This window comes from Grampus griseus (assembly GCF_964374135.1).
Source record: "Grampus griseus genome assembly, chromosome: 21".
In the NCBI taxonomy this organism is placed as follows: Eukaryota; Metazoa; Chordata; class Mammalia; order Artiodactyla; family Delphinidae; genus Grampus; species Grampus griseus.
Window position 1 is genome coordinate 15348179 of NC_139015.1, and position 14956 is coordinate 15363134.

A 14956-nucleotide genomic window follows, 5' to 3' on the forward strand; every position below is an offset into this window, starting at 1 on the left:
ATACTTAGGGGTAGGAGGTAAGGTCAGAGAAGACTTCCTTCAGGAAGTGAGGTTAAATTTTGCTCTGACAAATGAATAGGAGTTACTGGGCTCTGCACAAAGTGAACTTCAAGTGGAAGTCCCTGAGGAAAGACATGAAAGAAGGCCAGTGTGGTTGGGTATAAAGAACTTCATAGTCTTACAAACAATGATAAGAGAGTGCCTGTTTCCACAGCCCTGAAAGAGTAGGCTGTCAAATTTTTGGATTTTTGCCAATCTCATGGGTAAGAAGTGGTATGTCAAGATAGATTTATTTCACAAAGCCTTGGCTGTTACTTTATTGTACATTTAAGGCAGGCTCTTATTAAGAAGACATTTGTAATACATGTTTTGATATACTAGACAATCAGTGTTCTAAGGATTAAATAAGAGGATCCATTCTATGTAAATTGTTTAGCCCAGAATTCTCAATACATATAAACTTAAAAGTTTTTCTGGAAGTTGCTTTCATCACTTTGCTCAAAATATATTTCAGAAATCTTTTCCTTACTTCCATCCTTCCATCCATCTCCTATTTAACAATCACATAAAGTTTCATAATTTATTTCAGCATTCCCCTACTGACATTCTCCCTTCTTATAACAATGTTAAAATGAATGCCTCGTAATCCATATTTGTACACCTGTCCAATTATTTCCATGGGTTAAGTCCTAGAAGTGGACTTGCTGGATCAAAACCAATGTATTTAAATCGATTTTTTTTCCCAGGGTTCCCCATAAAGAGGTTGTACTCACATACACCATCTCCAAGCAATTACGAGAGTGTCTGTTTCCCCATAACCTTGGCAAAAAGGTGCTATAAATATTTGCACATGTAAAAAAACATTCTTTCCTTAATGCCTGAATTTGTATTTCATGCATTATTAGTGAAGGAGAAGCATATTTACTGTCTACTTTATCTCTGCCATTGTGAAATACCTTTTCATGCTCTTATTTTTCTATTGGACTCTTTGTCTTTTATTAATTGATTTGTTGGAGCTCTTTATATTAAGACTATTAATAATACTTTGCCATATATGTTGCAGAACATTTTCCCTAGTTCGCCATTTGTCTTTAACTTTATGTAGTTATAAATATTTCAACCTCTATTTTATTGTATCTAGGATTTATGTCTTGCTTAAGAAAGCCTTTCTAGTCCAAAATTATAAAGCTATTTTTTTCTGTAGTGTCCTTTACAGTGTTGGATTAATTTGTTTGCACTTGCCCTTAATCCATTTGGAATTTATTACTGAGTTTGAGGTAAAGTTATATGTTTGTTCCTGAAGGCAGAGCCAACTGTCCCAAACTGTTTACTGAATAATTTATTGTCTATATCTGGTTGGGAGTCCCCATCTCATATTTTCTTTTGGATACTTTTTATTGGCTCTTTTCACACGTTTATTATTCCATATACACTTTAGAACCATTTGTTGTGTTCCATGAAAATCCTAAAGGGACTATATTTGGAATCGCTTTAGAAATTAGGTGAGAATTGGCATTTGTATGATACAAAATGTTCCATTGAGAAGCATAGTGTATCTTCCCACTTTTAAGCTCTTTAAGTAAACTTCATTGTTAACTTTTCCATAAATAAGTCTTTCACATTTCTTGTTAATGCCTAGGTATTTTATAATTCTGAGGGTTTTTTCTCTCAATGAATGAGATTATTTTTTACTTTCCATTATTTTCCTTAGTTATTGCTAATGTTACATCTACAAAATGCTATGGATCTTTGTATGCATGCATGTGTACACACACACAGCATGCAACAAATAATAAAACTCAAAGATGTGAGATATACATAAAATTTTGGATGCATTATTTTATTTGCACGTTTCAGAACTCTGTGGCCCAGCAACTGCACTTCTAAATATCTACCCAAGTGAAATCAATGCATGCGTCTACAAAAAAATGTGTGCAAGAACATTTATAGCAGTTTTGTTCACAATAGCTAAAAACTGGAAATAATCCGAATGTCCGCCAATGGGAGAATAGATAAAAAATGTGATTTGTTTTTACCATAGGGTGCTACAGAGAAATGCCAACAATAATAAAACAATTACTAATACAAGAAACAGCATGGAAAATCTCATGACCAGTATTTTATCATTTCATTCATACTACATTCAGGAACAGGCAAAACTAATCGTGTAATAGATGTTAGCGAAGTCGTTACTTTTGGGGAGGTTAGGTATTGTCTAGGAAGCTGCACTAGCTGGTCTTGGGGTATGTCAGAAACCTGAATCTGAACCTTAAGTGGTAGTATCACTGGTACATAAATGTGTAAAAGTTAATGGAGCTCTACACTTAAGTTTGGGTTACTCAACATAAATTTTAACTAATTAAAAAAGAAAACAGCATCCTAATTGGCCTGTGCATATCCAGTCATTAAAATAAAAGTAAAAAAAAAAGTCAAAATGAAAACAAACAAATCCCCCAAATAAATAACCGAATAAACAAAAACAGACAAAAAAGAGAAAGTAATTGTCTGAGCTGTCTCAAAAATCAACCCTTGACTATAAGACTCATTCTCGGAGCCCATGCTTTGATCTGCTTTATCTGGATAGCCCCCAGTATCCAAGGCAGCATATTCCCAGAGGATCTTGCCTTCTACACCTGCTGTTCCTTATGTGTCCTATATTTCTCTTCATGACATTTCTATCTCCCAGTCCCCCAAGTTAAAACTTAGAGCATCATGTTTTACACCCTATAATAACTGAACATCATCTCACATCAGTCTCCTTTTTCCTGCTTACTAACGCCATCTTCAAGTGGACTACAAAAATAGCCTTCTGATAGGATTCTTCCCACCCATTCTCTGGCCCCAGTGTATTGGTATTTTGTGAAATATTCTCAGTTTAATTTTATTTTTTTATTTTTTTCAGTTTAATTTTTTAAAACAGTGCTTTCTGTGATGATGGAAATATTCTGTAGCTGCACAACTGTCCAATGAGGGGGCCACTGGCCGCATGCATTAGGTACTTGAAATGTGCCCAGTTTGGCTGAAAAACTGAATTTTTAGTTTCATTTCATTTTAATTAAATTTATATAGCCACATATGGCTATGGCTAGTGTGTTGAACAGTGTAGTTCTAGAAGCACAGCTCTAAGCTGTGTCTCTCTACAGATGGGTCTAGACTTTACACATCACTGACTGGGGGCCTGGGCAGGTCCTGAACCCATATTCGTTCAGTGGTTCCTCCTCATCAAACCTAAACAAGTTGTTTTGCAAAATTGACTTTTCCTAGCTAGATTTGTTCTTTTAACATGAATCAAGTACTTGACTAGAAATGCTTTTTAAATGCAAGAAGTTTTCTCATCACTGACCATAAATGCTAGATTATTTTTAAGTGGTCTGACTCTGTTCTGCAGTATTCGAAAAGTTTCCAATCTCTCTTATCACTTCCACTTGAAAAGCACTTTGGCAGAGTCTTCATCCCAAATAACATAACTATGTGTGACTGAAACCAGGTTGTATTGCCTATCATATGTACAGATAAGAAAAATTATAAACAATTTAACATCCAATCAAAACTTGGGTAATTCATTTATGGTAAACTGATAGAATGGAGCTATACAGCTATTAAAGTGATTTAGATTTATATTGACACAGGAAGATATTTAGACATTATGATATAAAATCAGCCAGGGATAAAATATTAAATATCCTAACCCTAATTTATTTTTAAAATAAAAATATGTATACATTCATAAAGGAATAAACTGAAAGGAAATATGTTAAAATGTTAACAACATTGGTTTATCTCTAGGTGGTAGAATTTGATGTAGTCAATCCAAATTGTTTATATTAACTGGCGTTAACACTCTTCAAAAATGAAAACACGGCTTCCCTGGTGGCGCAGCGGTTGAGGGTCCGCCTGCCGATGCAGGGGACACGGGTTCGTGCCCCGGTCCGGGAGGATCCCACATGCCGCGGAGCGGCTGGGCCCATGAGCCATGGCCGCTGGGCCTGCGCGTCCGGAGCCTGTGCTCCGCAACGGGAGGGGCCGCAACGGTGAGAGGCCCGCGTACCAAAAAAAAATAAATAAATAAACAATTAAAAAAAAAAACACCAAAAAACAGACAACAAAAATATACACAAGCTATAAATGCAAAATTTAAAATATTCGTTATTTCGGAGAGGGAGGAAGAGAGAAACAATTAGGGAGAAGTAGCTTCTAAGATACTAGAAAGCTTCTAAGATACTTTGTAATAATATATAATGTAATATATATATACATTCTTGCTTTAAACTAGATGATGGGTTCATGGGTGTTTTATTATTCTTTAGTCACTCTCTCTGTGTAGATATATGTGTGTGTATATACATACATATATGTATATGTGTGTATGTGTATGTATGAAGCAAGACCCACAAAGATCCTGTTGGCAACTGTGAGGATGTCCTCTGCTAGTGATAGCATCCACCCAACACACACACATGCATCCCTGGCCTCCATTGTTCCCCAGGAGGCCAGCAGACCCCCAGCCTCTTCTGTGGGTCCTTCAGTTCCTGAGCCCAGCAGTCAGGTGCCCCCGTTTGTGGAGTACATCAGAAAACTCAGTTATCATTTACATGTTTAAAAGGACACATGGTTGTAGAATCTATTTGTAATAAAGGTTTATCGATTTGTAAAAAATATATATATACACACAACACACTTACGCATATCTATATACACATACATTACATATGTATATTTCTAAAAAATAAATGCATTAAGAAGGTTTGATTATACTGAGTCAAAGGGAAAGAGACAATTGTGAGTGAAAATGTAGGTATTCCTGTGGAGAATTATGACATATATAAAAATTGTAAGACATTCTTGATTCTACTATGAATTTCCCTCTAAAATATAATTGAACATGTATTATATGAAATGACGTTATACAGGGCTATTTGTTGTAACATATGTGTTACAGTAAAATTTTGCAAACAGATAAAGAGAATTCCATGATGTATTATTTTGTGAAAAAACATGTGGAAAAGTACTGTAATTAGTTTGTTAAAAAGAAATATATTTGTTTGTAAATATACTTGTTTGTATATTTACAGACTCTCCGGAGAGGGATACTTGGTTGGATGATGAGTAGATGTAGGAAAATGTATTATCTACTCAAAAAATAAATTTTAAAAATAAGTTGCCTTATAATTTAGTCATCAAAGCAAATAAAGTGAATTTATAATTTTACATAGTATGATTCCAGTTACACAAATTAAAACCTTAATAGAGGAAGGGGAATTGCAAGAAATACTCTATATTAAATTAATTACAGTTCTCTTTGTGTGATGGAGCTGGAGGGGGTCATATTTCTCCATTTTCATGACAGCTCAGACACATAACAACACGAACTTTCAGTGTTTTCCATGAGCTATCATAAGGAGTTGCTCCTGACAAAATTTGAAGGATGGTAGTATATTAGTTCCTTCCTTCTGTGTAAGGAAAACATTCAGTTACTGTCTCAGGCCATTAGCAAAGACCAGAGTCCTGGTTCATAGCATATTAGTGTATCAAAAAATCAGCTTACTGGAACCATACGTTTCTGTCCCAAACCCTCTTTGGGAGAACAGAAGAGATGCAAACTTCTCCAGTGAATTGCTTTGTTCCTTGGACAGAGAAGGTGTTAGAACTGTTCTTTTAGTTGACACTTTTCTGCCTTTTGGCGGGATGACCTCAGGTGTTCCAAGAGTAAATGGAAGGTCTCAGTGCCTCAGGCCATCCTGATCTCAGCTTCCTGCAGTAAGGTTATTTCTCAAGACTATTCTTTGGTTGCACTCTGCCACTAGGACACTCTTCCTAAAAGAATCTCGAAGCTCCTCATAGGGGTCAAAAGCTAGCAGAACTAGCAGACCAACTGTTTTTTTCTCAGTTGTTAGAATTTTATTTGAATTATTTCATATACTGAATCCTATTTCTCTTGGAAAATAGTGGGAAGATCTGGCAGAAACAGATGTTTCCATCTAGCAACATTTTCTTGGAGGGGAAAGGCTCTCCAGGTCACCCTCGTTAGCTCTGCCCTGCTTCATTCATTTCCTTCTTACACCTGCAGGATTTCAATCCACTGGTCTAAATCTGTGCTACTCTGTAAGATCTGTAGATACGCACCATCAGCATCTGCATTCAGAAATGCAGAATTTCAGGCCCATATTCCTCTCTGCTTAATCGGAGTCTGCATTTTAACAAGAGCCCTAGATGATTTCATAGCACATTAACATTGGAGAGGGCCTAATCACTTCCTGTCTTACCTTTACTCACCACCTACTAATGAGCAATTTTACGTTCCAGCGATACTGAACTCCTTGTAATTTTCCTACTCAAAACAGCTACTTTTCTTCTCCTTGACTTTATGGTGCTATTCTTTTTGCCTAGATGACCTTCTCTAGGTCGCCCACATGCCCTAGATAACTCATCTTTTAAATTTCTGCTTAGAGGCCACTTGGCCCCCTCTAAGATTTTCCAGCAACTCGCCTCACTCCAACTATAATGAGGTAAAGCATTCCTCCTCTGTGTTCTGCTAATGCTTGGTTTATGACTCAAGATTTTAGCTTTCTAGTTATGTGGCTGTCTAGACTGTGACTTCTTGTGAGCTCAATGAGTGTTTTATTCATTTTTCTAGCACTAAGGCCTATAACTGGGTTGAATGGTAGCCCTCAAAAAGGTATGCTGATGCTTTAATTCCCAGAACCTGTGACTGGGACCATTTGGTAAAAGAGTCTTTGCAGATGTAATTAGCTTAAGAATCTTGGGGTGAGATCAATCTAGGCAATTCTGTGGGCAGTAAATCCGATGGCAAGTGTCCTTAACTGGGGCACACAGAGAAGGAGGAGGAGAAAAAGGTCATTTGAAGATGGAGGCAGGGACTGGAGTGATGCAGCTATAAGGCAAGGAACACCTGGATCTATCAGAAGCTGGAAGAGGCAGGGACAGATTTTTCCCTAGAGCCTTCAGAGGGAATACATCCCTACCAAAATGTGAATTTCAGACTTCTGGCCTCCAGAACTGTGAGTGAAGAACTTTGTTGTTTTAAGTCAGTCAGTTTGCAATAATCTATCATAGCAGGTAGTCCTAGGAAACTAAGAAAGTGCCTAATATATAATTTGGCTGTTGTCTAATTGCTAACAACAGTTGCCAATACTGAGCACCTACTAGCTACCAGCATTTTTTCAGGTATTTGTCAGATGTTGTTTTTTACCCCCCGAGTTTTTATTTATTTATTTTAATTTTATTTATTTTTTTGGCTGCTTTGGGTCTTCGTTGCTGCGTGAGGGCTTTCTCTAGTTGCGGCGAGCGGGGGCTACTCTTCGTTGTGGTGCGCGAGCTGCTCATTGAAGTGGCTTCCCTTGTTGTGGAGCATGGGCTTTAGGCACGTGGGCTTCCGTAGTTGCAGCACATGGGCTCAGTAGTTGTGATGCACGGGCTTAGTTGCTCCGCGGCATGTGGGATCTTCCCAGACCAGGGATCGAACCCGTGTCCCCTGCATTGGCAGGTGGATTATTAACCAGGTAAGATTCTCCACCAGGGAAGTCCTGTCATATGTTTTGAAAGTTAAACTGGAGGATGAGGGGAAAGGTGGTTTGGGAAAAGCGTAAGCAGATATACAACAATGAATGAGCTGAGAGGATGAGAATCTTATCACCTGAATTCTCATTTAAATGATTTGACTACAAATGAAGGTTTTAATAATCAGATGAGCAATATGATCCACCCGTGGGAGTTCATCAGCTTTTTCCACCAGCCAGCCAGTTTGCAAGGGCTCAAGAAATTCTGAAGACAATAATATAGCTAAGGAAAAAGAGGAACAAGTAGAGGGCAGATGGGTCAGAGTATAAGAGTTAAAGAATACCAAAACCTAACTGAGCACCGTTTCCAAACACATGGAAACTTAAAAGCCTTTATGTTTCTCACAACTTTTTTTTGGTCTCATAACCTTAGAGGGCTTATAGGAAATGGGATTCCTTATGGCAAATGAATATCTAAGTTCAACAGTTCTTTGATATTTTTTCCTGAAAACTTAATTATAAAATGAAATACTTTCTTAAGAGTAGCACGCATAGGCAGTGGTGTGCTGGTCAGTGTTTAGCAGCCAGCCGGAAGTGTGGAGCCCTAATTTGGGCACGCACTGATTTCTGTGGTGTAAATACATCCATTGTGACTGATCTCAAGGTATGGATATGTTGTCACCTGGCTGTCATAATTCCTGAAAATTTAATAATTGGCTCACAGACTCTATCAGATCTGTGAGTTGGGGGAACTAACACAAGAATCCTGATCAGAGGTTCAGATTAAAGGAGATGCCCACTGACTTGAAGTGGTGAGAAACAGGAGACTGGATAATGGCTTTCAGACAAATTTAACTATCTGAGCGACACAAGAAAAAAAAGTAGCATCTCTAAAGTGATCCCATTTTTTTTATGACACTATCTCTCTACCCACCCACAGATACAGAGAAATACACTAAGTTGCTTTATTTCTGGACCTGAAATGTACAGAAATGCACCAGTTAAGGTAAGGGGAAATCTCTTGGAGACTACTAGGAAAAATTTTCTTGTCTAAGAAATGAGAACTGAAACCAACATAGTGGCCTACTAAGACCAAACAAAGATAATTTAGCAACTGGTTTTAGGCAATTTATGCCTGAAAGATAAGCCTGTGAACCACCTAACACAGCTTGATTAGCAAGAACTGCAGCATGCCCACCAATACTCGTTAGGTACCTCACCTGCTGGGATGACCAGTGCATGCTATGATGTCATAACCATGGCCCAACCTCTGTCAGTTCTCTGCCTTGCAAAACACACCTTGGAAATTACATGACTCAGGTCCTAAAACCATGCAATATTCTTCACTAGCTTCCCTATTTGAGACCCTACTTAGAGCCTCTTGAATTCCATTTTCTAATATCAATATTGATGAGTGCAAAGCCATTCCGATAATGGATTATACATCTGTGCCCTATTTTTTCTCCTTTTGGAAGTTGTTAGCATCTTCTTTTTATCCCTGATATTCTGTATTGGTGTGGATGTTTTCATTCACCACTCTGGCATATAAGGGACCCTTTTAATGCAAAATCCATCAATTTAAAATTTGTTTGAAATTTTCCTCCCCTCCCCCCTCACTTTCTGTTCTCTCTGGAAATCCCATTGGTTAGATGGCAAAGTTCCTGGATTAGATAGATATAAATAGGTTGATTTACCTTTGCTTTTTCAGCTATTTTTCATCTTCTTGCTCTCCTCTCTGGGATTTTTTCTTCTTCCAGCTTTTTAACTGTTTTTTATATTGCTAAGTTCTTTCATTTTTTTAAATACATACACAGTATTTCTAGAATCTTTTCATCTCTCTGAGGATATTTAATGATAGTTTTGAGGTTTTCCTTTAAATTCCACTTCTTACTGTGGGTCTTTGTCTTTCATTTTCCAGATATGTCTTAAATATCATTTGTTGTCCATTTAAAGGTGATTGGGAAACTATGTGGGATGCCAAATACCAGGTCTTTTCCCTTAAGCAACTTTGCTCTTGGTTCAACGTTCTGTCTTGGGGCAATAGATAAACCTGATTGCCAGTATTTGAGAAGCCAGGTTGGGTAGGGACCTGGGTCTCACTCTTCATTATGCAGGACCTAACTTATTTTCTTTTTCCAGTATGGTTATCTCACCATCAACCAAACATTAAGAAAAAGGCCATTTATTTTTATTTATTTATGCAGTTTATTTTTAACAAGAAGTCCATTTACCAAATATTTAATGAGTGGCTACTGTGGGACATTCACAGTATTTAAGGAGAGAAACACTGGTAAACAAAGATATCTTTTCCAAAGGAAAAAATGTATTCTTTAAGTATACTCTATGAAAGTATGCCTGCATTGTCAAACAAAAAGAATAAGCCACTAACCTTCCACTGGGGGAACAAAACCCATCACGTTCTCAACTAGCCAATACATATTTTTGACACAGTGATATTAGGTAGCATCTTCTCTTGGACCTAGTTTTTAAAATGGTAGACTTTCGATCCTCGTGTAAGAACTCTCATTTAGAGAAATGTACCCAAAGAGAGGAACTGCAAATGCTTCAAGGCTGAGAAACCATTAACTAAAACAGGGCTCTCAAGAATTTGGATTTTGATACTCATGGGAAAGCCAGGGGGAATTTCCCAGAGTAACCTTCATAGGCCTATGGGGAAATGGCTCTTGGGATTTTTAATTAGTACACAATCTTAACCTGTAATGGTCTGTTTTTTAAAATTAATTAATTATTTATTTAAATTTTCTTTGGCTGCGTTGGGTCTATCATTGCTGTGTGCGGGCTTTCTCTAGTTCCAGCAAGCGGGGGCTACTCTTCGTTGCAGTGCCCGGGCTTCTCATCGCAGTGGCTTCTCTTGTTGCGGAGCATGGGCTCTAGTCGTGCGGGCTTCAGTAGTTGTGGCTCGCAGGCTCTAGAGCGTAGGCTCAGTAGTTGTGGCGCACAGGCTTAGTTGCTCCACGGCATGTGGGCTCTTCCTAGACCAGGACTCGAACCCGTGTCCCCTGCGTTGGCAGGTGGATTCTTAACCACTGCGCCACCAGGGAAGCCCCTCTAGTGGTCTATTTTTATCTGAGTAGCTGTAGCCTCTGTTTAGCAGACAGTTTATGTGACCTTTGCCCCTAAGGCTAGAATTACTATATTCCATCCATGCAAGAATAAAATGCTGTACGTGTGTAAACAAAGATCATCTGTTCTTGATGACTGAAAACGCTTAACGCCTCCTCAGTGGATGCTCTTCTATTTGAAGCAAGTGAGTCAGGCCATGCCTTCATCTCTTCTGGATACATCTCAAGCTTTATACCTGAGCTAGAAAACTAGTCTGCTCTTGGATCAGAATACACTGAGTTCTGATTTTTAAAATAATGTATTCAGAGACATACTTGGTCACTGGATCATGATGAAATGACACTAGAGAAGTCTATTTCATTAGGAGCTGTCATCTTTACAAAAAATAAAAACAAGCAAACGAACAGAAAATAATTCTTAGAGTTCCTTTAGACAAAATTGTACTCCAAAGCTCTAAAGTCAGACTCTCATCCACTCATTGATGTCAGGGATCTGTGTTTTGTTTTCTCACGTCAAATACCTAGTGTACAGGGATCACTTAATAAATATTTGTTGGTTGTCTTTTTCACCATTCATTCAAAGCCCTCGCCATGACGTAGTTTACATTTCCAGAGAGGGAAGACAGATAAGTTAAATACTATTAATTCAGGTAATGATCGATGCTATAAAGGAAATACTGTAGAGTGAGAGGTAAGAGAATGAAAGAGGATTAGATAATGTTCAGGGAAGGTTCTTCTTTGTGGAGGGTAGACAGAGGAAGGCAAGAATGAAAGCTACACTTAGTAGGCTACCACGCAGTCTAAACAAGAAAGAGTTTAGACTAGTATGGTAAGAGGGAAGATAGTAAAAAGTTTGAGTTGGGATATATATTGAAGGTAGAGTTAACAGTACTTGCTGATAGACTGAACATAGAATGGGAGCAAAATAAAGGTGTCAATGATTTCCAAAGTAAGTTGAGACAAAGTGAAACTGTGAAGCTCACATAAAACATGGGATGCCACAGAGGTTGGCACATTTGGGAATGTAGTTGGCTCTGACTGGGGGTGGGGAAGACATTTTTAAAAATAAATTTATTTTATTTATCTTTGGCTGCGTTGGGTCTTCACTGCTGCGCACAGGCTTTTTCTAGTTGGGGATAGTGGGGGCTACTCTTCATTGCGATGCTCAGGCTTCTCGTTGCGGTGGCTTCTCTTGTGGAGCATGGGCTCTAGGCACGTGGGCTTCAGTAGCTGTGGCACGTGGGCTCAGTAGTTGTGGCTCGCAGGCTCTAGAGCACAGGCTCAGTAGTTGTGGTGCACGGGCTTAGTTGCTCCACAGCATGTAGGATCTTCCCAGACCAGGGATCGAACCTGTGTTCCCTGCATTGGCAGATGGATTCTTAACCACTGTGCCACCAGGGAAGTCCCGGAGAAGACATTTGATGGATATTCACATGTATTTTTTGTAAGTTTTTGAAAAGAGGTTGGTATGTCACACACCTCCTCCAGTTCCCCAAATCACTCTAGACCCAGGAAACTAGTATCCCTGCCTTTCCCTCCATAACAAGCCATGTAACTCCATGATGAAGATAAGGACAGTATATTCTCAGAGGAAATTCACATTTATAGTCCCTGGACTAAAATCCACTCATGTGTGAAGTTCTGAATCTCAACATCAAACATAGGAATAGCTTTTAGCTTTAGAAATGTCACAGGCCACACAAAGAGTTAAGGAGACTGCAGCCGGTACCCTTAGACCGCTCCCTTTTTCAAATAGAAAACCCACCAGCATCTGGAATCACCACATAGTTCTCCTATCGAAAACAAGAAACACAAATACAGGGTAATCTTTAGCTGATTTCATTAGGATGAACACAAAGCTCATTAAAAGTACTCATTTAGGGAAAAAAAAGCTTACTCACATAAGGTTTCAAAATAGTATACAAATACATAAATACATTTCATGAAAATAATTTTACATTGTCTCCACTGACTGCTTCTTTGGAGAAATGTGAATTTCACTTTCATCTTTACTAGGCCTCAACTTCCCTCACCTTCCCTTCCAGTCAACCTCAGATCTCACTGAATAACTTTAGGGATGTATAATCTGGGTGGAAAGAAATGAATAGCTTCGTTTTTCAAGAGTTTGTATCACTGTTTGGTGGTTTTTTAGTGTATTTTTGATTCAGTAAAATAAAAAACATCTATCTCTTAGAAGAATCAAATGAGGTAATGCATATAAAGCATTTGGAAGCTTATCTTGCAGATAGTATATGTACAAACTTAAATTTTAATATGTAATATTTAAATTCAACAACGCTTTTGTCACCCTACCACATTCATTTACTGCTGCAGATAATTCCTCTCACTTGGGGGTAAGTTTCTAATCTCACACTTCACTCTCTTCAAGGCAAATGTCCCATTCTGTTGTATACTTTCCAATTTTTCAGGACAGCTAAAATGCAAGCTTCTCCAATTTTTTCCATTCCCCATCCATGTGCTTTTTAACTTCAGTTTACCACTGATGGCATTTATCACATTCTAATCAGGGACTCCAAGAAATCAAAGTTTCAGATCACTTGCCCATTCTCCATGAATTCATTATCTCCTCTATCCGAATTCCTTTTCTTTATCCAAAATCAAAAAACTTAACAGCAGTGAGGCCTTTTCTTCTTTTAGCCCCCAGATTATTTCAGGCAGACTGTCCTGACTCTCAGGGGAAGGTCGCAGGTCTAGACTGGTATGGGCTTAATTCTTAACCCAGAAATGTGTTAGCAGTTCAGCTCTAAAGAATCTCACAACTGAAGTATTCTACAAAGGTGTAAAGAAGTCATTTCGAGTTACAACTACAGAATGGAACCAGATTTTTTACTTAAGTGTTTTGCCCAAGGTACATTTATCATATGCAAAGTGTTCTAAGGGTTGAGATGTGTCCCCAGTGTGGTGGGATAATCCTCCATGTTCTAAAACACTGGAGGCTCCTCCAATGGCCTAAGAGTTCCTAGGTCTTACTTAGCCCAGTTATCCAAGACACAGTTTCTTAAAGTGACCTCCAATTATACCTTTTACCCAATCAACAATCTTCTAAGACAGCCCGCTGACCGGCAGCCCCAGTCATATGAACCACACGTTTACTCATTACTAAAGAAGGCATCCAAGGCTCACCTTAATCTTTGACCTAAAAGCCCACATCCCCAGCACTATCACCACACATCTTAACCTTTTAAGACTTAAAATTACAAGCCACACAAAAGGCTGGAGTCACTGCCCAAACCAGTTCTTTGTTTGCGTTTACTTTCTTCTTAATCTTGGCTCCATGTTGTAAATCACCCACGGGGTTTTGGAAAAGTGATTCCTGGATTCCAGTACCAGAGATCTTGATGTCATTAGTATGTGGGGGGGTAAAGGGTGATAGGGGGTAAGGGGTGATGATTTAAAAAGAAATCCTCAGGTGCTTACAGGATACACAGAATCTGCAGACCTGCTGCTGTATGTGAAAAACTCTTTTCATACTAACCCGTCTGCTATGGGTTAAATTGTGTCATCCCCCACCACCCCCCATGCCCCCGCCAAGAATCCTTACTCCCCGTACCTCAGATGCAACCTTATCTGGAAATAGGGTCACTATTAAGTTAAAATGAACCCATGCTGTAGGGTGGGCCCCGAACCCAATGTGACTGATGCCCTTATTTATTTTTAAAAAGGCCATGTGTAGAGACAGAGACACAGAGAGGACACCAAGTGAAGACAGAAACAGAGAAGGGAGTGATGTATCGATAAGACAAAGAACAGGACTTCCCTGGTGGCGCAGTGGTCGAGAGTCCGCCTGCCGATGCAGGGGACACGGGTTCGTGCCCCAGTCCGGGAAGATCCCACATGCCGCGGAGCGGCTGGGCCCGTGAGCCATGGCTGCTAAGCCTACGCGTCCGGAGCCTGTGCTCCACAACGGGAGAGGACACAACAGTGAGAGGCCCGCGTACCGCAAAAAAACAAAAAACAAAAAAAACAAAGAACAAAGATTTCCAGCAAACCACCAGAAGCTAGGAGAGAGGCATGCAACCATCTTCAGAAGGAAACGGCCCTGCGAACACCTTCATTTCTACCCTTCAGAACTATGAAAAAAGGCATTTCTGTTGCTTAAGCCACCCCGTTTGTGGTACTTCGTTATGGCTGCCCTAACAAACTAAACCACCAGTTCACCTGAATTTATTTACTGACCTTTTCATTTTGACATGGGTGCACCTCCCTTTCAAGACTTTACCCAATAACCATCACCCACCGAGCTCCATAATATACAACACTACTTACTGCTTTTTCCTCACTTTCAATATGTATTTGAGAATTTATGTGCTAAGGACTGTTTAACACAAGATAAAA